This window comes from Egretta garzetta, unplaced genomic scaffold, assembly GCF_000687185.1.
Source record: "Egretta garzetta isolate BGI_Z169 unplaced genomic scaffold, ASM68718v1 scaffold246, whole genome shotgun sequence".
Taxonomy (NCBI): Eukaryota; Metazoa; Chordata; class Aves; order Pelecaniformes; family Ardeidae; genus Egretta; species Egretta garzetta.
In genome coordinates this window covers 1,406,045-1,432,495 of record NW_009259976.1, presented here as the reverse complement: position 1 = coordinate 1,432,495, position 26,451 = coordinate 1,406,045, and the positions used below count along the sequence as shown (strand labels likewise).

The window sequence follows — 26,451 nt, the reverse complement described above, 5'->3', positions numbered from 1 at the left end:
GGGAGGCTTTTGCACCTCCCACTGGTGGCCGAGTCAAGGCTGGACTATATTCAATGCAAGAGGGGGTATTAACTACCCTGGCACATCTGCAAGCATCTGCAGCCACGGCACGGGGTGGGCTATTCGTCCTCACTCACGTGAGAAAAAGTGGTGAAGACAGAGGGGCAGAGACTTTGACCTGCATTCACAACCTGAGCATGCAGGCAGCATGGCAGCAACGTTATTCCCTCCCAACAAGCACGTCTGGCTGTAACACCGATGTAAATAATTTAACAGTGGGATTTATGGGCTTCTTTCTCACTGTGGGGTCTTGGATTGTATTTAGTCACACTCACCAAGATAATTGCCCTGAACTCGTGGGCTAATGGCATGTTTACGTGTAAGAGCCGAGCTGACATCTTCAGGTCACTAATTAAAAAGGGAAAACCTCTCTTCTCCTCTTGAAAAAAAAGTGTGAAAGACTATTTTTCTCTTTTATTTTCTATTTATTTTATTTTGGGGCAAATTTTCAAAGGCACAGTGGAATATCTCTCTACAGGTTGAATTGGCATCTGTTCAAATTCAAAGCTCTTTGGCTGTAAAAGCTCATTCTCACAGTAATCAAACCGGTGTGTCAAACTTGATACATATACTCCATACAGAGGAGGATACAGTGGTTGCTTTGGGGGGAGGGGGAAGGGAGCCATTGCTTGCAGATAATCTATTTATTTTTAAAAAGTGGAAAAAATCTCTTTTTGATTTGCTGCTCTGACTAATTGATGTTTTTCTGTTTTCTGCAGCCATTTTCTGACATGCAATTAACAATTTATTTTTATGTGGAATAAATCCTTCCTGTGTGCTTCCCACTCTGTGAAATGGGGTTGGGGGAAAATACGCCTTTTTCCATGAAAATACTAATGATTGAATTAAAGCATGACTCAAGTGGGCCATGTTCTAAGCAATGATATCAAAGTTGTCACAATTGTGTGTGGGCTTTAATGTTCCTGGATGGTGCTTGCAATTAGTTTGCAGATCCACGAGTCAAGGCAACTGTTAAAATCTCTACGAATCTTAGGTGGGGCCCACATGACTGACTTTGAGGTGCTGATAGAGGCATTTGAAGGCATAACAGAGAACTGACTGCAAAACAGGGCCAGCTGGGAGCACAGGTGATGTAGGCTCTTGCCTTGGGTGGCAGCAGCCTGCCAAGGGCACAGCAAAATGGTTGTGTCTCCATTGCTTGCTCTGCCTCTGCCAGAGCCTGGGGAAATCATGTTTGCTGCCAGGGCAGGGATCAAGGATGTGTGAGACTGGGGCCAGCTGCTTTTCGTGGTCCCTGCTCCTGCCTGGCCATTTACCTTCTGACAACATGAGTTGCCTGAGATGAGATGTATGGGGTCATCATTCAAGGGAATGCTTTTTCCTGGTGAACATAGACATAATCCTTACTGACCATGGTGGCTCGTTCAAATCCTGCAAGATTTGTAGCCTGTGTGAACATGGGTGGAGTCCCTGCTACTAGCCTGCGGTGCAGCCCGGCTGGAGGCCATAACCCTCCTCATCCTCCTCTGTCCTCTGAGCTGGATTTTGTAGGAGTGCTTGGTGTTCCCATGCATGGAATGTGGCGATACAGTTTGGAGCTCTGACAGCAGTGCATGCAGGGTGGTTGTATTTTCCAGTACATGGAGGTATGGAAGTTGTTGGAACTGTTTATAGTGAATTTCAATGTAAAAGTAAAGTAAAATTTATTACAGTACATAGAATTTATGTTATGTGAAGAAAACTTTATTAAAAATTCAGGCACCCAAAGATATGAGTCTGAGGTTCTGGAGCCAGTATTGCTTGTGGCTGACAGACTCCTTATTGTTTTGACCCTCTCTGTCCACGGTGATAAATCTTGATAATTAACTAAGTCAGCTATTTGACTCCCCTTTACAAAATGGTTGTGATTCAACATGATCTTCTACAACATTGGGACTGCGCAGCAAGCTAGAGAAGGGAAACCTCCTTGGGGTTTCTGGAGACAGAACCCTCTGCATAACATAAACATCAGTTCAGAGTGGCTTTCTAAAGGATGTGTCCAACTTTTACCATCTCATTTCATGACTTGTCTCTTCAGTAAGGACTCTTACTGAAACAGAAATACAGTCTCAGCAGTGTACTCAGAGGCTGAAGCAGAGCGCTAAACAGAACTGGGCAGAAAAAGTTACGTTTTAGCTGGAAAGGTACCATTTTCTGGTAATCCTCCCCAGTGCCTACGCATACTCTTCAGGCAGTTATATTAGAAACTGTTGCGGATGCTGCAGCATCAATTGGTTTCAGGAACAGAATGGAAAGTATTTCTGTGAGAGTTTGAAAGCCAGAAATCATTTTGTAATTGGCTGTAGGATGGATGTCATTACTCCCAAAAGCAGCAGGGCAGGGCAATGTGACTGGCTTGGAACAAACATCCCAGGCAAGGCTTGCTCAGGTGGTGATCTTTCTAAGCACTTCCTTCCTTCCACACACCCCCCCCCCCCCAGACTATAGAATTATTTGTAGGGGGGAATATGTTGACCATTTTTAACGCAAATTCCGCTAATTAATGTCACAACAGTCATCTGACACTGCCATAGTGGTTTCACTGCAGAAAGTGGTGGCAGAGTATCAGAGACTGGCAAATACAGGGTAATAAGTGAATCTCTGCTAGTGGCTATAAAAGGCAAAGGGTTCTCTTTTGCTGTCTAAGAGGCAGCGTTAAAGACAGCATTGTCTTTAACAGTCTTATGCATCTGTTTTTAGAAATATTTCTGTATGGTTGCAAATTATTAATTTATTGTGGTTTACCAAGTAAGCTCTCAGTCAACTGAGCTGTGGTTGCCGAATGCAAGCCTTTCTTGTAACCTATCCCAACTGCTAAGGAAAATACATTAGTGTAAACTGCTCCCTGACTGTCTTCGGTGTACTAACCCTCATGTGGCACTTCAGATATGAAGAGAAAAATCCAGGTCACTGGAGCTCTGTTGTTGACTGCGGTGAAATTTCAGGTGTCACCACTTCAAGTTGCATCTATGTAAGCATCTGAAGTAAGACCTTGTTCAGTTTTGGTCCAGGAAATTCAACTCCCTGCTTTTGTGGGTGACTGAGCAAGCCCCACAGGAAAGAAACAAAGGAGAAGCTTTGGAAAAAAAATATCTCTAGAATGACTAAAACTTGGCAGAAATGTTTCCGGGTTCTCCAGCTACACAGTTAGCTCCAAGTCCAGCACAAAAGCAGTATCTTTCATTAAGACTATATGAAAAGTGTATGCATTGGCTGGTATTTCAGTAGTGAGTGAGGCAGTATATGTTTTTAGCTATGTACATTTTTTTTTTTTTTTTACATAAAAAGGTGCCTACTTGATCTCTTCAAAATTTAGGGTTGTAGTATGCAAGGTGGATTCATACTTACTTTTAAATGTGCAATTGTTTTATTGTAGGGAGTATCTGGCTCAACGTGGCTTCTCAAGAAAGGGAGCCCCTCCTCTGCAAAAGTCTGTACACCCCTGACAGATGTGGACAGTGCCTGCAAACCCCTTGGAGTGCTACAGATTGAAACGATCCTCGGAGTGAACTAGATGACTGGAACATCAAAGAGGCTTCCGTACCTGACAGTGAACTTTAGGTCAAAGTGCTGCTTAAAATGAAAATCAGGTGATCTTCAAAATATATATTCCTGGCAAATAAATTGGAATTTATTGCCTTATTGCAGAGAAAGGTACTCTCAGTAATTCGAAGGCACTGTTACCTAAGCACCAGTACTGCCACTGTATTGCCTTATGGCAGCAGGAGCAAACCATCAAATGATGAATATTTAATGCAAAGGTTGACATGTATCTACAGTGAATCATTTGCTACAGAATTGTAAATAAAACAGTATTTTTAATTCACTGCCTGGGGCTACTTAAGTATACTGCGTATGAGTTATGTCCACACAGAAGGGAAGCTAAGGTTAGAGTAACCTGGGCTGCAAATTTGGTAGCATATAAATATATATTTTTATCTGGTGGCAGTAGGAGGTGTCTGGATCAATTTTCAGCATAGGTATGCATGTGTTTGTATGTCTGTGCACTGAAAGCTAAATGTCCAGATGTGTCTGATTTAAAGTCAGCTGTCCCAAGCCCCAGGTTGTCTCCCCATCCTTTTCTTCTGCTGGGTGTGTGTTTGCATTAAGACAGTCTTCGAGTACGTGGTCTCGGTGTATTTTCTCACTTTGGACTTCTCACCTCAGTCAAGATGGATGGTGCTTTTTCATTTCCTTTTATTCTCCTTTACATTACTTCATACATATCCTCTGAACCCCGCAGTGAATACAGACTTTCCTGAGCGACTGCAAATACTCTGACCGTAGTTTCTAAGCTGTTCATGAACACAGGTGGATTTCTGCCTGCAGCTAGCACTTTGGGAGGTGAGGTGGTGTTAACCCCATCTGCTATGTGAACCTCTGAGATGCAGGTGTTAAAGCTGTTACTGCCTGATGTGCCTAATCCTTTTGGATTCTGTATCTGGGATATGGGGGACCAGAGTACTTTGCATTTTGTTCTCTTCTTGTATTTGCATTTAAAGCACAGCTCCTGTTGACCTTCAGTGGGAGGTGGGAATTGTTATGCGTTAACCGTGTAACAAAGGTCCCAAACTGGACATCTGAAAAATGTGAAACATGGGTACACTTAGGATGCTGGCTTAGGAAGGATTTTAGGAAGCTGGCTTAGGAAGGGTCTTAGGAAACTCTGGGATGTAGGAAAGCTGTGCCCAGAGAAGGGTGCAAATCTTGTTTTCCAGGGTGGCACAGAATTGCCAGTACTACAAACCCACCCTTTCCAAGGCAATTTGGGAGACAGCTCAGACAAATCTGCTGTTGGGATTACAGCTTGTCCCTGCATCAGGTGTTTTGACTGTCTCTGATGTTGACTGTGTGGGCACTTTTTACTGTCAGCTCCTCTCTCCACTGCTCCGTTTGAGGGTGAGGACTTCTGGGCCTGAACAAGAAAAGCTCCTCTGAAAAACCCAAACCATTTCCCTATCTTCCCTGTGGACTCCTTTTACAGTCAGCCCCAGAGGTTCCCATCTATGGGACTTGGCACATAGGCAGTTTTTCTTCCCTCCTCTGCCACCACGCTCTCCTAATGACCTTGCAAGAGGAAATTTAGGGCAAGAAGAGGGGCTCTTGCTCTGCGCTATGAAGTCTTCAGCTACTGTGTGGGTATGCAGGAGGGAAATCCCTGACACCTTTCATTTGTAAAGCCACCTTATCTCCAGGTTTATCATCAAAAGGAAGCATCACACATCTCCCAACTTCTGCAACCATGAGTCCTATCAGACCAGAGTCCACTTTAATATGCCCCTCTTGTGTCCAAAGCAGAATTCATCCTATACACTGAATGAGGCTGGAAACTGTGGAAAAATACTACACAACTAAACATTGGATCCTGGAGTATACAGTCTGCATCTCCTGAGTTTTGGGGGCTGGAATTTGCAATAATTTGAACTGAGGAGTATGGACTATGTGCCTGGTCTTTCTGAAAGGGAGGGAAGTAGCCTCTGCAGTCTGCCTGAAAATGGTCTTTCATTCAGTTTTTTTGCTCTCTGCAGTTATGTGATTTCTTAAGACTGACTTTATTCCTCAACTTGAGCACCTTCTTTGACGAGTAGCCTCACAAATTCAAAGCAATGTGGTACAAAACAGCACTAGTATGGAGATCAGTATCTGGCAAGACTGGCTGTTTTAAGTGCTGTGGAAAAATAGCAAGAAAATAAGCATATGTGAGACCAGAAGGCCATTTATCCTACTAGCAAGTCTCGTATGTGCTCACTCAAGCTTACGGTGACATACCCTGGGGACTCAGCCTAATGGCAGAAACATTAAACTCTGGCATTAAGGGAATGGACTGTGTAAGTTGGTTGGAAGGGTACCCAAGAGGTTTTATTATTTTTGCCTATGATATTTATGGTGTAGCAGCTTCAGTTTTCTAGGAATATGTCTTATTGTGTTTCCTTCTGAGACTTCTCTGTTATAAAAAGTGTTGATTTAAAGAAACTATGCAGAAATAAGTAAACAGTAAATTTCTCAGAAATGTTTCCATTCTGTTTTTCCAAATGTTGTAGGCATCTAAAAATCTCACATTGTTCTGAGAGACGGGATAAAAACAGAACTGAAAATCAGTTTGGTGTTTTGGCGAACAATACATATTCATGGGGCCAAAGAGAGTGAGAACTAACTTGATATCGTACCAGCCAGGGCTCTTAGTGGGGAACAGAAATACCCGGTTTTAGCATGTTAGATGAAGAGGAACCAGGCAAGATTCAAAAGCCAGGACTTCAGAGTAGTCTAGCAGGTGAGAAATTCTTTTAAGAGGATCATATCCTGCTCGTATTTCATTAGAAAGGAGAACCCTCGTCTTCAGTATCCCAGATGAATATCTTCATTGTTGGAACTAGTGGCAAAAAGCCAGAGACTTCCTGCCCCCACCTGCTGACTTGGTGTGAAGCACATGTGTGGAAAGTTCGCCTTCCTCACTTTCAGATTGCTCCTGTTTGGATTCAAACATTAAGTCTGATCCCAGCTTGATTCCATTTTTCTTTCTCTTGAATTTCAAAGTCTTTTTGAGGGGGATCCATCCCAGTGCAATTGACTCAAGCCCCTGACATGAGCCGTTGCAGTGTGGTTCCTTGCGGGGCTTGCTGAACCCCGAGGGGGTGGCAGTGAGGGAGGCAGCCAGAGCTGCCTGAGAAACGGCCGCCTTTGAGCTGTCACTGCTTCAGCTCTCAGACTGACAAAGAAAAAAAATGGAAATTAAGCAGGAGCATGAACCAAAGTGGAGGTGCTCCTGGTACTGGTGGAAGAGGCAACCCAGAGGCCTTTGGCTGGGGATTGTAGATGCCAGCTTTTGTGCTTCCTTGGTGAATGAGTCACTGTGGCTGTGCATCTTCCCGTTGTAAGCATTCACAACAACATTTTGTTCCCTGTTCATATGACTACTTCCAAATACTAACTTCAGATACATCCATGTGAGCTTTTGCAAACCTGTATGAATTCTCTCTGCTTTGCTGGGTAGAAGCCAGCTTTGACCCAAGGGCCATTTACCCAAAACCTGGCCTGATCTCTCTGGTGGGGTTTAAAAGCTGAAGCTCAGGTTTTGCTAGCTGGCTTTCCGTTATAAGAGTGGGTTCTTGTGCAGATGGATCAAAATAGAGGCAGTGTGAGCTCGCAGTTACTTGCAACGTAAGGCTGACTGTCCTATGAATTTCCAGCATAAGAAACAACAAACCTAAATAGTATGTCAGTTCCTGACTCCATTTTTCATTGCTACTCCTGTTCTGGGAGAGCTGTTACCTTGTCAAAATAAGATATGCATAGGGAAAAAACTACCAAAAAGAGAATCAAGCAGCATATGGCATATTTTCATTGTATTGAATTTTGTGGTGGAAGATGGGACTGTTCCCCTGCAATACCACATCATGCTGTGGTACATAACTTCTATTTGAACTTTCTCACTGCCAGTTTTGTTGTGTCAATGTTTGAGTGCTCTGCTGAGTCGGCACCACCGGATGCATGTTGTTCCTTATCGAGTGCTGGCAGGAAATGTTGCACCAGAAGGGTGGACACAGAGCAGGATGGCTGCTGGGCACTTGCAATGGGAGATAATTTCCCGAGTGGCATGAGACAGTGTGGTTTGTTCATTGTGTAAAAAGCCCAGCTCTTGTGGCATTTTCCTCTGACTACTAAGTCCACTGCAGAAGAGTAAAAACACATGACACTTAAAAATAGGATATATCCTGAACCATTGCAAATGCCATCTGTTCTCAAAGAAACAACTGGTAGAAAAAAAAATAACCCTGGGTTGAAACCTTGCATGAAGTTGCCATTTAAAATAAGCGGGGTTGGCTTTGTTATTTTTATTTTTTTGGAGGTGTGGAGAAAGGGCTGTTTGGCAACTGAAAGAAAAGAGAAATGTGGAACTAGAGTGTACGTGTTACAGACATGTAGAGAAGTCGTGTCATGAAGACCTGTTAAATAGCAAGCTCTGGGATCTAAAATCATAGTGACACTGGAAGGGACCCATGTACTGTTTTAAATCAGCTCATGCAGATGACTGCAGTAAGGTGTCTGCCCGCCTCCAGAAGGTGGTTTCTAGTGAAAATGTCTGCCTTGCTAGTCATAAACAGATAAGACCTAATTTTCCAGCTGGGCCCAGTTCTCTGGTGAATGGTATGGCTTCCTCACTCATTCAAACCCATCAAGCCTGGCTGCGAGGGGTGGGCTTAGGGAACACTGACTCCGTCCCCATATGCTGCTCCCAAATCACACCCAGAGCCATCACCTGTGGGAATGTGGGCAATGTCTCTTTGGGCTTTGGATGTTCCTAGCGGTCAGCACTGCTGCTTCTGGCCCCGTTAGGGTATGATTACATGATTGAAAAGAATTTGATTTTCCCTGATGGGAAAGTTGCTGCCCCTCAGGGAGCTGCAGTAACCAGCCATGCCACCCATCCCAAGCCTGATGCAAAATCCTGCAACCCCATCAGCAGTCTTGGTCTCTTGTGCTGTTTTGGATACGCTGCTGAGGAGTGAAGTGGCATAGCTTTAGCACATTCCCATGATTTTCTTTGGTACTACAACAGCCTGAAGGTGAAAAGCCAGTTATCAAGCTGAGGAGTGACTCGCTTGCTTCCTTTTATGTGAGCTCGCGGCTTCAGAGCATCTGTGGGCTACTTACAGGTGTGGTAGTATATGAAATCAGCGGACCACAGTAGTGCTATAAAGCAGCCTGTGTCTTGGGGGTCTTACACCAGTTAGAAATCTGAAAATGCTTGCATTTCAATGAGTTTGCTCGTGTTCTACGCTGATGCGAGGAGCAGCAGACTTGTACTGAAGACCTCTGCCATGGAACTGTGCGTGAGGTAAAGGGAACGAACACTGCAGGGTGTTTGCTCTAACAGGAGAGTCGTGTTCCAGGGGAGCGTCCTAATCCTGTCAACCTCACTGTTTTTGCTAATCCCAAGTGGGACGGTGTGATGAGGTAAGAAAAGGGTGTTTTAATGAATAGGTTTGATAGTGAAATTTCCAACTCTCTTCTTTTTTTACATCTCACAGCCCAGGAATAGCTGCAGTGATGTAATGTTGCTATTTAGAATTTTTTCAAAGCGTGTTTTGAGTTTGGTGTCTGTGGGATTGATGATTTTGCTTGGGAAATGAGTGCACCTAAGGTAAAATGCTGTGTGTGTGCATTTTCAGGCTCTGTCAGTCTATCTGAATTTGGCCTGCTGCATTTCTGATCCTCTTGCCTCCAGTCTGAATGTCGGAAGTTTTGAACAGTAATAGCTTGTGCTCAGCCTTTGACAAGCAGCTGAGGGATGGGACAAATCTACTAATCATATTCTCTGCTGTGTGTGGGAATAAAATAATAACCTGCTTGCCAGTGTTTGGTCCTAGTACACCTAACTCCTGAGGTTGAGACCTTTTGGTACTTGCCCCAAGGAATAAGTAATTCTTTTGCGATGTGCTGCTACAGCACGTTTCTGCATTCTGGGGATGTGCCTTTGCTGTGCTGCAGCAAAACCTCGTCGCCATTGCCCCACGGTAGAGTGACAAAACACCGCAGCCTTGAGGTTAAAAGTCCCTGGAAGCATGAGAAGTAGATGTGGCTGTCATAGGTCACAGTGGGTGGGAGAGCAAGCTTCTGATTACGTGAGTGGCAACAAGACAAAAACCTTAGTTTTGCAGGAACTCTATTTTTTTTTTTTTTCTTGTTGAAAGTAGTTTCATACTGGAACAGTAACTTAACAGCCCACAGAGGGAGGTAATGCCAAGTCCTGTTTAAGCAAAATACACTATTCTTGCAACACAGCTGCTTGTACTTCTAGGTTCAGGCCTTGCATGTGGGTCAACTATAGTTAACGTTTCAATAATCTATCAATATTTCAGAAACCCTCTGCTTTTGTCTACTGGCTTTTTCCATCTCCTGGCAATGACGTTCTTGATCTCCCATGGCAGATGTTCAATATATCTCTAAAGTTGAGGTAAAATTGTCTGTACTCTGAAATGTTAGATCAGACTTTTTTTTTTTCCAGCTGCCAAGCTTAATGCATTTTTAAAGCATCCTCCTACTTTAAGGTACAGCTAAACTTGTGAGAAGTGAATATATAATGGTGCATATGTATTTACATATGTACATGTATCTGTTTGTGAGAGATTTGGAATGAAAAGTAAATTCTGCCACCCCTTAAATTCGATGGAAGTTCAGCCCTGCTCACAGGTTTTGAGCTAGCTGTGAAGTTTGTAACTTTGTGGATCTTTATTATGGGTTAAATGAAAACTCTGGGTTTAGGCAATACTAAATTTTGGCCTAAAACACATGAGTTGGCTCACAGTACATTCCCACCATCTTCTATCCTTGTATCCTATCACGTTCTCTTCTGTGACTTCCACCTCATGTTTGCTGTGATGCCTAATATTTAAACAAGTTCATTAGATACGTCCGTGTTTTAAAAATATAAACTGCGTTTTTCAGGCTATGGACCAACATGTTAAAAACCATCTGTGATATCAATTGCTCAACTTCTGCTCTCAGAAGAGCCTGCTTTACTTAAGGCAAGTGCTGTGCACTTACAGAAAATTAAGATGGTCATTAAGTACCTCAATTCACTTTTGAATATTTCAGCTGAGACTCTTCCATTACAGCTTTTATTGTACCTAACCCTGTGGGGTCTTTGGAAAATATGTCAGGGTTAAATGCTTGTCATTCATCCCAGTTATTTGTGAGCCCAAATGTGGAGTTGGGTAACTGATTTCAAACACGTAACCTTGAAAACAGGTGATGAAAGTGGTGAAGAAAAACTAAATGAAATTCCACAGCCTGAGGCTTAGGCAAAATGTCCCTTTGGCTGTTCAGGTTAATGTGATTACCACAGGAGGCTGCTTCTTCCTGAAGCGTTTATTCCAGATATGTTTCTTCAGTTGTCTGCTTTGCTTGGCTGACTGTTTGTGGCCCAGCCTTGCTCTTCTCTACATAAATAAATTGAATCATTAGACATCAAATTAGGAATTCTCTTTTGCTATTAGAATGGTTTCTAAAGAGGGTAAGAATATTTCTGAGAAGAAAAAAAAATACATAATTCTAGGTTGGATTTTGGTGAGCCATGCTGGTATGACCATGCTGGGGGTTACCTAAAATTGTAGCCCTCTAACACTTTCTTGTTTCTTGCTCAGTATGTGCTGCTTCTGCCCTCAGCCACTGCAAGTGGTGGGCATCTTGATTTAATCATTCAAATAGATGGGCTTTCTGCTGGTCACTGGGGGTTTCTACTCTGTCATTTAGTTCAGAGACAAAAAAATAGAAACCTCCCAGCCCCCCCAGCCTGGGCTGTGTGTTTTTTAGACTTAATGCTTGGATGTACCCTTTGGCTAATGTCACCCTACATTCAGGTTCTTCAGTTGTGTCTTTTTTTCTACCCAGAATTTGAGGACTTCAGACTTCTTCCGGGATTCCAAGTGGCTTGTTGGAGCAAAAACAACTGTAGCTGCACAAAGAGCTATAATAGTCCCAAGAAGACTGCAGACCACGTGGAAACACGGTGTGCATCCCATGTGGATGTGCAGACCCATTGTATGGCACCAGCGCTGTTGCTCACAGTTCTGCCTGGGGGCATCTCTGCATTCTAGAAGTGTTTGACCCACAATGCATGCCCTGTGTTGTGTACATACATATGCTTCTGCCTGGGGAAGCTTTACCCTCTGCCCAAGCTGCTGAGTACATGGCCATGAACAGCCACAATCACCTATTATAAATTGGGTTTCTCATATTACAACTGCTACGGTAAAAATTATTCATTCACTGCTGGTCATGAACTGACTGCCAAGACCTGTAGACTCAATTCTTATTTGTACACAGACCCTTTTCTATCTACTTGATGTGTCATCAGCAACAGATAAGGCCCTTTGCCCTTGCAAGAATGCTACAAAGGGTTTTGACATACAGAAGAATCAGGAGCCGAGTATCTCAGAGTGCTGAATGATTTATGAACGTACATTTAGTTAAAGGGAGACATGACCACAGCATTTGCTGTTTCTCTAATGCATATTTTTTTGCGTACAGAGAGTAAAATGTTGAATGAAGTGGCATGTCTGAGGGCACATCTACAGAAATTAGTGCTGACAGCCTCACCTTCTCTGCCCACACTGAACGCTATGTAAATTCCAGACTGCTCCACATCCAAAGGACATGAAGCATGGGCAGAGAAAAGTTTGAGTCTGCAACCATCTGTGTACATGTGCCCTTCTACATTTCGCAGTTCACATTGTGGCCTGGGTTGCTTTCTCTCAGAGCTACTGTCAGCCACTTGAAGTGGCCTGTTCTTCCAGTAAAGATTTTAGATGCCCAGAATATACATCTTTTGTGGTTAACTGTTGCTTCTTGCAATTCTGGAAAATTCCAGTATCTTCATGCAAGACCGTATTGACAATTAAGGTTGCATAAGATGTTGAATCATTCCGCACAAACTGTCTTTGGTCATGAAAGCCCTTGGCTGCTCACTAACTTTGAGACACCTACTTCCACCAGTTTCTTTCTCAGAACTTCTCTACAGGTTATAGCTTTTGTCAAGCAAGACTCCAGGCTTGCTTCTGTTCTTCCAGCTCTTTCTAAAAAATACCCATTTTCATGTTTGATTAGTCTGTGATTGGTGTTCTCTGGTTCGTTGTTAGTAGCTTGTCATGTGAGAGACCAGCATTTTTTTTGGCTCGGTTTGGTCCATTGCTGATAGAAAACAAAAATTAACACACTAATGTGAAACAGCTCTGGGATGGTTTCCACATTTCAGGTTAGCATGGTTAATTTGTATTTTTGTAGAAATACCAGTTGAAAAATTTCATGAGCCTTACTTGTATTAGTTCTCACTTGCTACGTTTATTTCTAATGTTTTGATTTGGATCACCTTAATTCCGTTTTCCTACTGAGTTCCCAGCTTACTGTGTGAATATATTAGCATCTATAATAGGATGCAAAGACATAATTTACACTTTTTCTCTTTATAAAATAGTCAGGATTGTCAAATTCTGATGGTATAGTTGATGGCTGTGTTACCAAGCTAGCAAAATTTCTCTAGAGCAGAGGTCTGCTGCTGTGCTTGGCTTATTAGCTCTCCCATTTTAGGACCACGTGGTCATAGCTAAAATTAAAAGGCTAAAGGAAAAATTTCCTCCTTCACTTAGCAGGAGCTTGTGGCAGAGTTAATCAGCTGCATGGAGTGGCTGCATGGCACACAGAAGGCACATCTGCTCGTTGTCACCTTTCAGGCCAGTGACTCCGTAGAGACACAGAACATTATTGCATATAACGTTCCAACATTTGTTGCCATTATCGCACAGGCTAATCACACAAAGATGGTCTGAATTGTGTAGGTAATATCCTGCATCCCGGAGAAATGTCAAACTGAATAGAAACACAAAAACCTTTGTATTAGCTGATGAAGTTGCCCAAAGTTCCCAGAAGTAAATGGGAAGCTGAATGTTACCTCACTAGAGAGAAGAAAAACCCGTAGGACTCAACTCGTGCTCAGCTATGCAAGCAGCTATTTCTGTTTCTACTTTAGTGTGTGCTAGAAAAGCAGATTCTAGATAAAGATCTTAATTTTCCAAACAGTTTTTTTTCCCCCCAGTAAAAGTATATTCTTTGAAATTCAGAATTTTGATGCAAATAAATTTTCAAAAAACAAAAACAAAAAACCCCCAAAATACTTTTTCTTAAATCAGCTTTGTTCCCTTCCGAATATGAATAAGGGAAATCATGTCTTTTTAATGAAGAAATGTGAATAGCTCACTTAACTGAGGTTCAATATGGTGTGGAAGCCCATTTCAGTAAAAGCATAAGAAGAAGTATATTGCCCTCAGCTCCTAGCTAGGAAAGAATGTCTTTGCAGAGAACCCCCTTTATTTTCAGTCTGTAGTCTACAGTTTCAGATGGTGGTAATGACTCTCCAATATTTCTGGCTGGGAAGTGGAGACTTTAATATTTTCCCAGAGAACGCGCAGCAGTGACTGTAAATTACACGGTACTCTAGAAACCAAGAGGTGTTTCCTTCCTTGGACAGTTTCATACAGGGCCTTAATCCCATAGCATATTACACGTATTTAACTTGCATTTTGAGTAACATCACTGTACCAAACAACAGTGTTGTGGAAGCTGTAGCACATCTCCTCAACAGAGGGCTGATGGAGCGCCTGTCCGTGCAGGTGAGCCGTCCCTCGTGGTCTATGGCTTATCCTGTGCGAGAGCAATGAGATGTGAGGTCTGGGCTGAAATTTTCAAAGTCTTCCTAGGGATTTACCAACTGGTTTTAGCCAGATTTATGAGGATTAACCCCTTCTCAGCCTTGAAATCTACTTTATTGCCTTTACTCACGGATACGTCAAAGGTTTTGAAAAGTTTCTTTTGCTTTATCTGGGACTGTTGTTTTGGGTGTGAGATGTTACCATTGGCAGTATGGGGTTTTTTTTTTCCTAACTAATCATAATATCAGATTAAATGCTTTGTGGATGTTAAAGAAAAAACCTTGTCTGAACATCCTGAACAGTCTAAGGGGAGAATAGTATGTTCAGCCGGGATGTCTGTTTTACTGGGGACCCTTCTAGGAGTTGTTTCACCTAACAGTGACAAATAGTGGTGACTGTTACATAAGCAGGACAAATTAAGACACATTTGCATAATGAGGATATATTCAGCTGGAGCCAGGTCATTAAGTGGTGCTTAAATTCATTTTACAGTTTAAATTTTGGAAGTTTCCAAATAAGTATTTAATGAAGATGCAAGGCAACAAATGTAATTTTAAAAATTTATTTTTTAATTTTCCATCATATTTTACATCTCTTAACAATGATTTAGACCAAGGTTTTTAATAGCTTTTCTTTTTTACAGCTGTTAAAATAGAACAATTTACTGTTCATTGAGGTGCCTCAATTTGAGGAGGTGACATTCTCGGGTGCTGCCCTGTGCTTGGCATGTGGTCCCAAAAAACTGTACCCAGCCTTTTGCTAGCACAGCACTCATCTCCGAGGTGGGTGGGAGGGACCTCAACACATGTGGAAATAGAGGCACCAGGGTGCTGGGTTTGGGGAAAGAAACCCTCAGGAAAATGGAGGAGTTGGTGGAGTGCTCTGTATTTGCTTGAGTAGCTGCTACAGGGATGGGACCTTCCCCACTGCTACTTCTGTATTTCCAAGACCTCAGCAGCATGCCATCCCCATGGGGACAGGGAGGTCTGAATGATGAAGTCGCTCAGCATTGCTGCTGGTTTGATTCCCAGCTGAACATTGCCTGTGAAGAACTACATCTTCCTGACAAGAAAGCAGCTGCTGCCTGAAGCCTTAGACTTGGAGGTAAAGGGAAACCCAGAAGTTTTGTGTGTACTTGCACAGGTAAGAGAGAAGGGCTGAAGGGTAAGCACAGTCTGTGTGACAAAAAGAGTTCAAAGAAGGATTACTGCAAAAAGCCTGACTTCGGACAGACCTGTGGTATCTCTCAAGCAGGATGCTCAGGTGACGATTTCAGCCACAAATATTTTCTTGTTGATGTTTTGGATCAGGTGAATCATGGTCAGCCATGAATGAGAACCAGAAAAAGTTGTTTAGACGATCATTTGTGTACTTAGAGGAAAAAAGCCAGAGTCTCTGCTGCCTTAGGTCAACAGCTTTATTTTGTAGTCACACAAGTACAGCTCTGTGCCACTCGGAAACATCAGTCTCCTTTGGATAACCTTACTGAATTGGAGAGCCTTTATTTTGCCCTCAGAATGTATTTGATTTGGTTTTACAAATAAAAAGTTGGTAGTTTTCATAGTTGGATACACTTGTTACATCCCCACTTGTATGTCAGTGAGAGCTTGAAAGCACTTACCCTTCCTATCTTTCACATGGTCATGAGACAAGGGAAAAAAGATTTCTGTTGAGTGTCTTTATGGTTCTTGGGTCTGAGGTCAACAGTGTTCCTATATTTATTTATATTTTTTTTTTTTTTACTGTGACATAATGCTATAGAGCCATCCCAGCTTTGAGTGTAAAAATGAGGAGCCTGAGCCCCATGCTTTCTCATTCGTCTCCCCGCTAGGGCAGGGCTGGGTTTCCCCGTGGTCAGGCAAGATGCATGCGCAGCCACAGTCTGGTGTCTCAGCTGGCAGAGCCACATATTGCCACAGGACAGCAAGCCAGGTCTGAGGACTTCCACGTAGACTTTCCTTCTCAGCTTGTGTTCATTTATGCATGCAGAGGAGCCATGGCTGAGTGCTGCGCAGCACAGGGTGGATGTGGGGCTCTCTGGGAGGAAGGCGAGCACAGGCACGGCTCTGACTGTGTGCCAAAAAGCCAAGCTTCTCACAGCACCAGGATTTAGACCTGTGGCTAATAAATGAACGAGGCCAATAAATAAATTACTTCCAGCTATGTTGTGACGGGCAGCGGCTGGTTTCCTGCATTACCTTGTTTTTCCACTTTGTAGGCTCTCTGCTGTGCCATGTGCTGCTGATACCAAGGACCACGAGCAGAGTGTGGGCCAGTCTCTCAGCTAGTTGTGTTTTAAATGCAGCACTGAGAGAGGTTTTTATCTGTCAATATACCTTAACTGCTTCCTGGGCAGGGTCCCTGAAATCCAGGAATTTACCTTGCCTAACGCGTGTGGAATGTGGCACTTAGCTTAAAATGGAGTATCCTCTTTCTCCTCGACTGGAAGCCTCTTTGAAATCTCAGCACACTCACACACTGAAGGTCGGGCTCATGTGATGTGTACCCAAGATCTCCCTGGGTGGTACAACACATTGCTGCCTCTGCAGAGCTTTCCTTGTAAATCTGCTGTGCTGGGCTTTTCAGCAGTGAGGCTATTGCAGTCTCTCAGAAGCACTTTACATCGTTTCTGGGAGAAAAAGGGTGAATTTTAAAAAAGGATGTACTGCCTGTCTTTATAAACAAACATGGGGTTTGGGTCTTAATGTGAATCTGCAACCTTTGCTGAAGTATGTGTTGATACGATAGATGTGCAAAGAGAGAAGTTTTCCTTTATGAAACATATATTGTCTTCTAATTCTCTCTATTATGGTAAGCCTCAAGACCTGTTCAAATTCCCACTTTCATTATCCAGCCTACTTAACAAAAATGGTATAATGCTGAAATACAGTGGAGGCAAATTATTTTATAGCTGTCATAACAGAGGACACTATTAGCACAGTAATAACATGATGATTCCTAGTTAGTCCCATCAGTACCTTCAGGGCTGAATTATATTCCCTCTTGATAATACCTTTAAAAAGTGGATGGAGGACCAGGAAATACCTTTATTTGGGGGAATTTCTTGCCAATATTTGCTGGAGGAGGATGATCTTAGCACCTGCCGTTTTGACTCAGTTTCATGGCTCACTTCTCCATCTTTCCATTGGTGTTTGTTTTGGCATTACTAGATGAGGTAAATACTTTATGGAATAGAGAAAAGGAAAATGTAGCTGCTAGGAAACTTTGGAAATGCATCAAGTCTTTAAAGCGAGAAGAAAGAGTTACAGAAGATGGAAATGAGCAAGAGGGAAAAAGGTGTTTAATAAAGCGGCTCTACATTATCCTTCAGGGTCCACTAGATTCTGACCATATCGGTTTGTCTCCCTTGGTCCTTCATGAGTCAGAATGATGTTCAGCCAGTGACTTAAAGACTTAAGAGGAGCTTACTAAAATGAAGCCAAAATGACAAAGGTCGTGAAAATGAGGGATTTCTGTCCTTCAGTGTATCAGGATCTCCTCCTTTTGTATCCAGATCTGCTTCAGGTCACATCCCTCACAAACCCAGGTCTCATTCTCAAGGTGGCTCATTACTGGGAATCAGTGATGTGAATTTCCTCAGTTATGTGAAAGTTTCTTGAAACTTGAGGCCTGTGCTAGGTATTCCTTTGCTTTAACTTTTCATACTTAATATATTGGCAGTCTCTAAGTCATATCTGTACTTACACTGATTGAATATTTAAATACGTTATTGCTGACAATAGAAATGTTTTTTATTTCAGTGCCTCTTTTCAGTTTACTTGCAACGGTGATAATTCTCATGATGACAAAGGAGAAACCAGTATCCCTTATCCTCTTCCTCAGGTAAAGAATGGCTCGTTGGACTGAAGTACTCATGAGGGGGACCCACAGTAAATTTCCTGTTCTGCTGTTCTCTTGTGTCTTGGATGAGTTCTCTGAAAATCAGCAAATAACTGCTGCTCTAGAAGTCAAGGAATCTCACGCGAGAAACCTTGATGATGATTTTGTCAGAATTGGCATTTTCCTCTGAAATAGTTTTTGATGACCAATTTGGTATATTCTAATAACAGAGTTTGTTCTGGAGAACTTTTTGGTAATCTCTCATGTGAATAGCTTGTGTAAAGAGTCCTGGCCATAACTGGAATGCGAGTTGTAGTTCCAGCAGATGAGAGGTGTAAAGATGGATCGCAGTGCTTTTGGAACAAGTTAGAGGCAAATGCCTTGTACTCATTCCAAAGCAGACCCTTGCAATCCCAGCATTTACTCACCTCTGAAGAAAAATAACAGTTACTGTCCTTCTCAAACTCTTGGTCCACAATGGCAGCATATCTCGAAGTAATGCAAACTATGGAAGGTCTGAGTGTACCTTCAAAAAATATCATGCAGCATTGCCCCATGGAATAGCCGTGATTCAATGGTGGTTGGTTTCTAATTCAAGTCTCAGATCTTTTAAAGATCTTGGCAACACTGAAGATGAAGGTTATAAAGCATTTTGAAAGGAGCAGATTTAAAGTAGAGAAATTTTCTCAGAGGAGACAAATTTAGAAACATAAAATTAATAAACCACATTAAATGTATCTGAAATGTCTGAGTATATCCCATTCAATTTCCTCTTCTTGTATGAAGAATAATCAAGAGCATTTTTTGTTTTTCCAGAAAGCTGTAGCTAGGTTAGAAAGCACTGCTAGGCCGATCTTAGTCTGATAATAGCATAATAGCCACAAGTCCCAATGCTGACCACTGAAGTGCTTCTTCAAACATCTCTTTTGAAGAGTGCTGGCTCTAATGACAATAACAATCACACTTGGACATCCATGTGAAGAAAATATGTCTATGTAATAGGTCAAATTAGAGTTCTCTTCCTCACATCTCTTGTAAATACACATTAGAGCAACAGTCAATGGGTAAATTTGTTATTACGATCTGTTAGTAAGAGCCTCCAGATTATTCATACAAATGGTGCTTGTTAAGGCTGGCCTTGTAGGGCTAGGTCTCTGGTTGACCAAACGATACTGTGTTAATGGAAACAATTGCCTTTAAAGAAATTGCATCTCTTGGCCTTTGAGTGAAGAAAATAACAGGCTTCAAAGATTAGGCAAAAAATGCAGTCATCACAATGTGTGAGACTGCATTGCTTAATATTGCAGTGTTCCACAGCTGGAGAAAAATTACTGTGATGGTTTGCTGGAAAAAAAAGCAACCCAGACCTCTACCACCTCTTCTGATCAATAGTAATTTTTATAAAATCTCAGACAGACAGAAAAGTTGTTTGTCCCTCAAAGCTGAAAAAATAAGCAGCTGGTGAAATAAGGTGTCTTAGGTTTTCTGGAATTTTCTGGAAACACTTGTGTCTTAAACATTCATTTTTAAGCACCGTTTGTCAAATCTCCTTGGGCAGGACCCCATTACTGATTCAGTAAACATATTACAGGTGCTGTTATGCCTCTCCACAGCCAAGGCACCTTCCCAAACTTTGCACATCTGTCCAAGTGGTGGTTGTGTGACACTGTCCATAGCTGCAGCCGCAACAGCCTTTCCACAACTCTTACTAACACCATGTGATTCAAAAGGCGTTGGTCTTCCTTCAGAAGCCACTGTACTTCCAGGAGCAGATGCAACCTTATCTAAATGGTCAAGATCAGCCAGGTTACGTGTGGGACTAATTGTTGCTGGTGCTAGTGTAGGCAAAAATACCTTCTCACGTCCCTCCTCTTAAGCTCTCACACCGGATGTTACCTGTTTGCTGACCAGCTAGCTTTCTTGGTGACTTTATTTGTTTCTGTAATTCATACTCTTGTTTCTTGCAGATTCTAGGCCTTTATCCTAAATGCTTTTCTTAATAGAGCATGTCATTGCTTTCCTTCGTGTCAGCCCAAACTCTCAGCTCTAGCGTGCCACATGTCCAAGCCCTCTTACTTCTCTGAGTTTGTTCCAGTTGAAGCTGAGCAGTGTGTGTACTATAGGCTTTAATGTTCTTGCTCTTACGGGATAGGACTTTTATTTGGTATAGCCTGCCTTACATTAAAGAGCGATTTCCAATGATGGCCTATATAGGGAATCTTATGAAGAATTTGAAAAAGCATTTGACAGGGTGAAGTGAAAACATTTCATGCCCTTTTGTGCAACATGTTGGACTATAGTTTTTTGGGTTTTTTTTCCAGAGGTTATTTTAAAAAGTTTTCCTTTCTACATCTTTCAATATTTGTATTGAGAATTGGTCAAAAAAATTCTCTCTTAAAAAAAAATCCATTTTGAATTTGAAAAACTATTTAAAATCCCATTTTCTCTTCCTTATTTCTCTTCATACACACATACATACAGATATGAAAATGAGAAATGGAAAAATAACCCTGAAGCTTTTTTTCAATTTGAAGGAACGATGCCCATTTGAAAGGATTAAGGTAGGAACTGGTAAAAAGGAGTATTTCACTTTATTAATTCACGTCTGCTAACGAGAAAAAATGTGTATAGTCTAGAGATTTTTGCCAAGCTTGTTTTTACAAATTCTGAAGAACTGGGTAGCACTAATTCAGCAATATTTCTTAAAAATTGAACAGTTGAAGGGATAAAAATGGACTTATGCTACCTTTGGGTTTTTACTATTACTTTGCTTAGAGATGAATATATAAAATTCAGTTACCTGCAAAAGACCTCACTATCATTATCAGTTGGTTGACTATAGTTATATTAACTTTTTGTTTGGGCAGATGTTAGTCGTTATCCAGTATCTTACGTAAATAGTGCCTGGTCTTATTAAAAACCAATGCAAAACAGAGATCCAAAACTTAAAACCTAGGGGTTTTAGGAACTGAAATTTCAATTCTACAAGGAATACCACTATTTCTAATGCATTTCTTTGAACTTCAAAAGAAAAGCCAAATATTGTGTATTTCTTGGAAAAACCAAAAATTGCTTGGTTTTCAAGTAAAGGGTAAGAAAGTATTTAGATATGACAGGGCCAAATGGATCCACTTTTTTTTATAGTGTTTTTATTCATTCTGAATGCATTTACTTTTAAATTATAGCAAGATAGCAACACTATATGCATGGTAATGGAATGCCCTAAATTAGGCTCTTTAAAATCAAAATTGTGTACCCACTTGCCCAGTGTACCTTTTTCAGGATGAGGGTCTATAGAAACAGCCTGCTTTGGGACTTGATCTCACAGGCATCTGGGACAGAAAAGAGGTCTTCCACAGACTAATGACATCTGGGAAAAATCTGTGGCTTGTAGCAGAGCAGCGAACAGATAGCCATAACCCTGGAGATCGGGAAGGAATTTATGAAATACACATGGACTCATAATATGGTATTTAATGTGATATGTTCATCCTGAAATGAGAGACATTTAAGTGGTTTGCTAAAGAAATATTCTCACTTTTCCTGCTGTAGAGTACCTGTAAACCAGCACTTTCTTATTTCTATGTGTCTTTTGAAATTTCTCCATTTAGAACATCCTGCAGTTGGAAAAATCAGAAGCGTGCCTGCAACCCTCCAGAGGAGACAGAGTGATTCAAAGGCCCTTCTTGGACTGTGATGGGAAACAGAGAACCAGACTTCAGGTGTAAACTGGAGAGGACTTTGCTGCCAGCAAGGTGCCCTTTGAGGTAGTTGCAGCTCAAAAGATTGTTGAAATGAGCAGAGACAGCGTTTCACTAGAAGCCAAGAAAAAGAGTAGCTTAGGTACCATGTTGGATGTAGGGGATCTGTGATATGGTACTGTCTCTGCGTGCTCTGAAATACTGTAGTTGAAGAGATAAAGTCTTCAAACGCGTCCTTGCCTGAACAATAGCTGTTAGGGCTTGCAAGACACCACTGATGTAGGACTCTGGAAACCACCCCAGAAAAACCATGGAAGGGGTGAGAGAAATAGTTCTGTAGCGTGTAGAGCTCACAGGAAGGGGTCTTTGGGGGAGGGATAGGAAAAATATGGTGAGGGAGAAGAAGCTGTTCAAAGGTATGAAACAACTTCTGTACAAGCAGCAGCTGAATAGAATTGGACTCTTCAGCCTGTCAGTGGTGGAGTGCCGTGGCAGAGACTGATAAAATTGTGAGTCTGAACTGCAAAAACAGCAGGTGACTTCAGATTCTTGTATTATTCTTAGTTGTCATTTAGACACCCCAAAACCTGAGCAAGCCTCTGGTGCTTTGCACGCAGCTTTCTTGACATGTTTGAGTCACAGCTGAGGGTACTTTGCAGACACTTATCATATTGGGAGGGGATGCACAAAGCAGAAATATTAAAATGAAATGGATGATGGAGCTTGGAATAACAAGCATTCAAAGGGGGGATCTGAAATCATGGGCAACACATTCACCATCACCTCTCCATTTTGAAGAGAATTTCAGTGCCAAAGTCATGATATTTCAGTACTCTACTGATATGACAAAAACAAGCAGAGAGAACTGTATTGAATGAGGAAATATCACGTGAGTTAAAAAAAAATATATATATATAACTTTCTTGGAAATTATCCCCTCCATCTTTCCCCCCCTTTTCATCACACAGGCACACTCACACCTACCCATAGTCTCCTTCCCCCAGATCCTAAAGGGCAAAGGCATCAGTTGGGTGATGAAGAAATTAAGAAGTAGCCCAGCTGTACAAGAGGATATTAGCTAATATCAAAGTTCTTGTTTGGCATCCCAGCAAGGGTACAGGGTTGATGTATTTCTGGAAGATACCTCTGTATTTTTCCTTTAACCTCCTCTGACTTCTGAGAACTTTTGCGTAATTGCCCATTTCACAAATCTCTAGCTGTACCAGAAAGATTTGTTGCCCTGAGGTCAAGATGCAGTTGTGTTGTGTCATTGCTGAAGCCTGTTCTCATTTCTGGTTCTGGCAGGCTGGCTACTGGCTTCAGTGAAGGTGATCTGTGTGAACTCCAGTCCAGATCTGAAGGCACAAGAAGAAAATTCACAGTGGTGAAACTTGGATCATTTGAACGCAAATCTGAACATCACAAATACATGCCTGTAGCTTTTTCCACAGATTTTGGAAATGCAATAGAAATTTCCACTGAAAATTTCAGCTGATTCATAATGGTTACTGCTGCAGTTAACCAGGTTTGGAGTGGGCCTGCTGACTGGATTTGTTGAGCAAAAAGCCTTGCAGTAGAAACAAGCAGAAAGCAGAAGGATTCTAATGGAATTTCCACCTTGAAAATTTCATTTGAGCATAACCCAGGGAGATATGCACAGTAATGGAGAGCCTGATCTTACAAACAACCTGCTCCCTGATTCCTTCCATCGTATTTGATGGCATTCGGCACTTCATACAATCCTGTGTGTGATCAGGTAGCCATGGATTTCTTCATGTCAGTAAGAGACCGTGCCAGCAAAAATTTTCCTCTAGAAGCAGTCAGGCAGCTCAGAGGCCAAATTAATCCCTTTATAACTGAACCAAATGAAGTTACTCTTTCAATAGTATTGTTACTGGTCCCATGTTGGTGAAACAACCATTTGCTCTGAATGAAATGACTCAACTCCTTCCAGACAAAAAAGTCTGAGCTCTGAAGCTGAGCTCTGCCATCCCCCTGACATGCTAGGGTTGTCATGGTGTTGCAGAGAACTCAGGGAGGAGGTAGAGAGGACTCCCAAATAATTTGGTGGTAAGGAAACTGTTCTCTTCTTATAAGGTTTTCTTTAGCACTCTATAACAAGCTCCACCTATCTGACAAATAGTTGACTTCTAGTTTAAGAGTTAGAAGCAGGCTCATATTTATTATATTAAGCTTCTTTTAAATATAATGCAATTTATATTTCCAGTGCAAAGATAGTCAGAGAAGGCGTGTTGCTTATGAGATACATTTATTATCCTAAGCCTCCCACCCCTGGGACACGTTAATCACATGTGGATTGAATTCACATGGACTTTTCTGGGAATACTGGACCACATCACACTGAAATGGCAACAGCTGGAATTATAGTTGTTTTTCATCAAGTATATTTGAATGATCTTACCTTGGCAACCATCAATACTCCTTGTCAATCCTTCTAAAAGCAGTTTCTCCTAGTGTAGTTTCATGGCTCTTTTAATTGCAAGTTAGACTAGGCCAAATTCTTACTCAGCTTTCATTTGGAAAAAAAACTCCCACAGAAATGTCTTTGAGAACTTGTATAAGTGAGGGCTCAAGGAAAATGTAAGCCAAAACATTTTGTCTGGTTGAAGAGCTACAGAAAACTGCATCTCTCGGTAGTCCCAACCCAGTGCTATCACTGGTTTCCCCGAATTATTACTGATGAGCTTTTTTTGCATGTCCACTGTTTAAACTTTGCCATCCTTCCTTGAGTCCCGTCGTAGGCTGAGTATCAAGCTGAAACTTCTCTCATTCAAGACCATTTACTACTACACTGCTGTTGACATTACTGAACATGCGTGTCATTAAAAGCCCTGCATTGGGCAACACTTGCATCTTCTTGGGTTCTGTATTTGTAGGTCTTTTCTTGGCATTACAGTCCTATTGAAGGGCTTTGTGAGAAGCTGCTGAAGAGTGTCTCTCCATGACCTCGTAGCTCTTGAGTCCTTGGTATCTTTTCCTTGGCGGCTCCAATTAGGGTATGAGAGCTTTTTTTTTTTTTTTCTTCCATGTGTGCAACAAGGACTTGTGGAATAGGTGGCATCCTCCAGGATAGGAAGGTGTCCAGCTCTCTTTCGGTGCTCCATGCAGGGCGGCCTGAGCTCCCAAGGCACCCTGAGCCCCATCACATGGGCATTTCTCAGAAGGGCTCTGAAAGAGAAACCAAGACGTGGCCACTGTGTGTGTTAGTCACCAGCCATGCATTCGTATGTGATCTGTGTGGAAAGAGCATTGATGCTGGAGTACTTTTGTCCTGTGGGTGTATGTACATGCAGACATGCCTAGTTGCTCAGGGACTGCATGGTGCTGTGGCTGATGTAGGTAGGATTATGTGTTTTATTTGGACTGTGGCTTTGCCAGTTGTAGAGCTTATAAACCATGTGGATTTTCCTAGAACATAATTCAGTAGAAGTAATCAAAAATATTTTAGACAGATTTGGAGAATATGTTGAGCTGGTTTTATCTGTTTATAAAGACGAATACTTTAGTTAAAAGTTTGAATCTTTAGAGTTAAAAATCCCAGAAAAAGTTAAATAATCTTGTGACACTAAATAGAAGCCTCAGCACTTTCCAGAGCTTCAACTAAGTCCTTTCTGCTCCCTGGAAAAACTGAAAATTCCCCATATCCTTTGTCACAGAGCTCTTATTTCAGCGTTGGCAGGATGGGAGAAGAGGAAACTATGAAAAAGTCCCGAGTCTCTGACTGGAGGGTAGGCAACTCATTTAGAGCAAGAAGGAGAGAAGCTAGGTTGATTTATAAACTGCTGCTGTTTGGAGTTACCTGTAGGATTGGGATGTGTTATCCTATAAATCGCAGAAAGATGGATGACTAGACAGAGGACAGGAGAAGCCGTGGGAGAGATTCACTTATTAAAAATCTCTACGATTTATTGTGTTGTGATCCGAGCTAACCCACTGGACATCACCTTCACATGGTAGCCCCGGTCACGTAATACACAGCTAAAAGGTTCCTGTAAATCTGCAAGGGACTGTTACTGGCTACTTTCCTGTCTTGATTTACAAACATTTGCCCAAGAAAAGGAAGGAAAGTTCTTTAAGCGAAGCCCCTTTATCTGTGGCAAAATATTTTAAGAAAACATGTTTGGGGCAAATGCTGTTCTAAATCTCCCTGGGTTATTTTCTTTCTTGTTTTGTGAGATTACTTTGTTGTCTTCGTGGGTTCTTATCAGTACAATGCTTGTGACTGGTGTGAGGGAAGGGTCCTATGGTTAATATTTTATTTTGGCAAAGCTCAGATCAATACATTGTGCTCTCTTTTTAAATTTCATTTTATATAGGCTGCTTCTTTTCCAGGGCTGGCAATTTCCTCCACAACCTTTCTGTCTACAGGTCTTTGAAACTGATGTGAATTTGTCTCTCACAACTTCTGACTTAATATTGATGTTGTGACTTGGAACGAGAGCTCCAGGAAAGGGCAAGACAAGGTGTCCAGCCTTTATTTGCTGTGCAGCCTTTTTTGGCCTGTGAGTATCAGCTCTTGCAAACTATGCGGACTCTGGCTTGACCTCAGCTTGTCAGGAAAGCTGTAACCCTCCTGCACGTCCTCACCCCCTCAAAGAGTACTCAGGAGGAGACACAAGTAGGGA

At 41.9% G+C, this 26,451-nt stretch overlaps 1 long non-coding RNA gene across 1 annotated transcript in view; it reads left to right on the top strand.

The window, feature by feature from the left end:
* The window catches only part of LOC118452468, a 34,448-nt gene extending 9,468 nt beyond the window's left edge, over window positions 1–24,980 (top strand). The window contains exons 4-5 of the long non-coding RNA XR_004842231.1: window positions 21,716–21,871; window positions 23,111–24,980. This is a non-coding gene — a long non-coding RNA (uncharacterized LOC118452468). The remainder of the gene's footprint in view (window positions 1–21,715; window positions 21,872–23,110) is intronic.
* The last annotated feature ends 1,471 nt before the right edge of the window (window positions 24,981–26,451 follow it).